Genomic DNA, 4,033 nt, shown 5'->3' on the forward strand with positions numbered 1-4,033 from the left:
AACCTGGACACACATTGGGAACCTTAATCATTTGGGCGCATTTGAACCTAGTCTAGCCTAACCATTGACATGTGATATTTTAGGTTAATCGAGTGTTTTGAGTCATTTGATGATCTCCAGCCAAGCAAGAAATAAATCTATGATCTAAGGTGAGGACTCACCCTTTGATCTTCCCACTTAATTTCATCAATCTGCACATAGATGATGATATGATTTCTCTCATTAAGTTATTTGCCTCATTATGTGAATATGCTAATTCGTTGCGCACCTAATTCCTGTGTTAGATAATGAAGATATCTTTTTAATTATAACAAGCATAAATGATTGATTATAACATGCTATCTTTAATTGTATATTATTAATTAACTATATGTTTGCCGTTTGCGATTAAGTGAGGTAATGAATGAAACCTGTCATGAACTCACCATCTTGCGGTCCATATTTTTCTTACACAACTTGGATTGCATATTTGCCTTACACGGCTTGGACCGCATATTTTCCCTCGTGGCTTTGATGGATTATTGGTGCCTTTTTATGGCTTGTTAGTTATATTCGCATATCTTGTTGTTTTCTAGCCATCTTGCGGTGTTCAGTCGTATTGTGATTTTCGGATAGAGCGGGTGTTCGTTTATCGATTTTCTTGTCATCTTGTGGTGTTCACATGCGATATGATTTTCGGGTGGTCTAGAGTTTGCATGTTGGTTTTCCATCCATCTTGCGGTGTTTAGTCGTATTGTGATTTCTGGGTGGAGCGGGAGTTCGCTTAGTGATTTTCTAGCCATCTTGCAGTGTTCACTTACAATATGATTTCCAGGTGGTCTAGAGTTTGTATGTTGCTTGTCTCTTCATCTTGCGGTGTTCAATCGTACTATGATTTCCGGGTGGAGCGGGAGTTCAGTTAGCGATTTTCTAGCTATCTTGCGGTGTTCACATATGATATAATTTTCGGGTGAAGTAGACATTTGTATGTTGTTCCCTCTTCATCTTGCGGTGTTCAGTGGTACTATGATTTCCAGGTGGAGCGGGAGTTCGCTTATCAATTTTCTAGCCATCATACGGTCTTCACGTACGATATGATTTCTGGGTGAAGTAGAGGTTTAAAACTTGATTTGTAGTCATTTTATGGAGTTTGTATGATTGATTACTTGACTATCTGGACATGTCCACTTGCATGGCGATTGCTATTATATTCTTTTAATGATGAGATTAACTGACTATTTGGACATGTCCACTTGTCACCCTGTACTTTTCTGTACTTGGGTGTTACCCGATAATTTAATTTATGGAACTGTTCATCTTCATTCTAGCCTTAATCTGACAGTTAGAAGTAATCCTCATTTATGGACAAATCCATCCATTCGTTAATTTTCAAGTTGGACCATCAAATCATCAATTCCACTGTTTATCGGGACCTAAAACATCAAATCCATTGTCTTTCGAGTGCACAACCCTTGAGTTGCCAATCCACCACCTGATCATCACCATGAGACTAGCCGATCATTAAATCTGTGGTGGAATTCCAATCCATCAATTATTAAAGACCTAAGAGTCCATGTGGGTCATAAATGAAATAATCCGACGCATGATTCCCCAAGTTTGACTATCGAACAATAAAATCAACCATTAAAATTACCTAATGTAGACCTTTTGGAAGACCCTGTCATGATATCAGGATATCTCAAAGTCAAGAGAAAATTTCCAAATTCACAACTCATTAAACCCACAGCCCTCAAGCTATAAATCCACCACTTAATCATCACTATCAGACTTTCAATCATGGAGATTACTGTTAATTTTCATGTATGCAGTCTCTAGAGTCATTATTCCTTTAAGGTTCAAAATTGGAATTTATCTGACCGTTAGTTCAATAGAGATCATAAAATGAAGTTAAAATCTTATAGTATAGCCCATCTAACCTGCAAATCTACCTCACTTTTATCCTAACACCTTAAATAATTTATTAAAACATATAGACGGTGTAGAATGATCAAATACATCACAGTGGACCCCACAAAGTGAATTGTGTACACAAGGTACGCGTTCACACACAGTACATCGAAACCGTCAGCACGGTTTGACCGTGCTGACCCGAAAAAAAATCTAAAAGAGGAGAGATTTCTCTCTCTTTGCCCGCTATCAACGGCGTTTGAAAAATGCCGTTTGGGGTCCCCATTTTAGGCCACCATCTGAGGTCAGATGGATGATCCGAACCTTCCATCTAGTCCGGTCGGGAAATCTGATGAAAAATAGATTTTCCTGCACCGTGAAACACACGTACACGCGCACGATTTCTGGTGCAAACAGGTCGTGTACGTGGTTTCCGAAAACGGAAACTCTCCGTTACTTTCGAGCTGGCAAACCATGTGGAAGGCTTTCCTTCTATCTCCACCCTCCATTATAAGTGATCTCAGCCACACAACATAAGTTCCCTGGGGTTTTTCTCTTTCAACTACAAAAGAGTGCGGCGGAAAGAATCTCGCCTCCGTGTAAACCATCGTGCGCTGACACAATCTCGACCATCCCCACGAAAATCACTAAGCATATCAAGACCGTCCATAAGCATCAGATCATAAGATCATCCAACCCTTGAGAATCTGCCATTGACGGTGGAGTTATCTTCCCCGTCTAGCCAGCAAACCCACCATCCGATCATGGGCCATAAATCCTGATCAGAGACGATGATATGGAGATCCACTAACACAGAAATCCATCCCTACAATCCGATCACAGCCATGTAACCCACTTTAATCTGAATCATCAGATTGCCACCGTGCCACATTCAGATTCAAAACCGATGCGGTTAACTAATCTAGTGATTAGTTAGCGTCCGAAAGGTCTAGAACGAGATTAGAAGAGCCTTATAAAGGTCTGCCTTTTAGGGCATTCTTTCCGGAAATGGAAAGAGAAAGAGAGAAAGAAATGGCGCCGTTTCGGTTGCCGTTTTGGGTAGAGCTAACTCGGTCCGAGTTGCTGCAAGTTCGGGCTGAGTTGCTTCCATCAGAGGAAGATGAAGAAGAAGAAGAAGCAGAGAAGAAGAAGAAGCAGAGAAGATCGAGAGAGAGAGAGAGAGAGAGAGAGAGAGAGAGAGAGAGAGAGAGAGAGAGAGAGAGAGAGAGAGAGAGAGAGAGAGAGAGAGAGAGAGAGAGGCTAGCGCCGCATTGAATGAAGTCAGATCGAGTTACGATCCAAGTTGGATCTACATCGCTGAGTTCGGCTGCTGCACTTGAAGGAAGCAGAAGAAAGAAGAAAGAAGAAGGGAAACGGAGAAAAGAAAGAAGAAGATCAGGAAGAAAGGAAAGAGAAAGATGAAAGAAAAGAAGAAGAGAGAGAGAGAGAGAGAGAGAGAGAGAGAGAGAGAGAGAGAGAGAGAGAGAGAGAGAGAGAGAGAGAGAGAGAGAGAGAGCAAGAACCAGACTCGAATCTCGCTGGACCGAGTCCCCGGTCTGGTTGGGTTGTGACTCGGTGCGGGTCGTGCGTCTGGACTCAAGTCCGGGGTAAATTCAGGCCATGTTTGGCCACAAGAAAAGAGGAAGAAGAAAAGGGAGTGTGGAGAAGACCACGAGGAAGAGGGAGCTGGGTTGTGGACGCTGCCGAGTCGACTCGGCTGAAACCGAGTTCAGCTGGGTCGAGTTGAGCTGTTGGCCTAGCCTGGGTCTAGCTGGAATTGTAACAGGGAAAGAGAGAGAAAGAGAGAGTAAAAGAAAAGAGAAGGAGAAGAAGAAGAAGAGGAAGAACAAGAAGAGGGGTTCTTTTACTCTACTGAGTCAACTCGTTGACCGCAGCAAACCAGGTCAAGCCTAGCCAGGGATTGGTGTTGCGATCTAAATGACCAAGCAGTTTAAAGTGCGGTTGGAATTGGAGTCGTGGACGTGTACAAACAATTCCAACAATATAGGAAGCCAATTCGACTTTTTAAGGTGAGAGATATCCCACATGGCTTCTTCATTTCATTGAATTCCAATATAGTTTAAGCTTAAATGTATAAAGCCATTGAAATTGTGAAAATATTGATTGAGGTTCCTTTAGTCTTGAA

Source organism: Magnolia sinica, chromosome 10 (genome assembly GCF_029962835.1).
Source record: "Magnolia sinica isolate HGM2019 chromosome 10, MsV1, whole genome shotgun sequence".
NCBI classification, from domain to species: domain Eukaryota; kingdom Viridiplantae; phylum Streptophyta; class Magnoliopsida; order Magnoliales; family Magnoliaceae; genus Magnolia; species Magnolia sinica.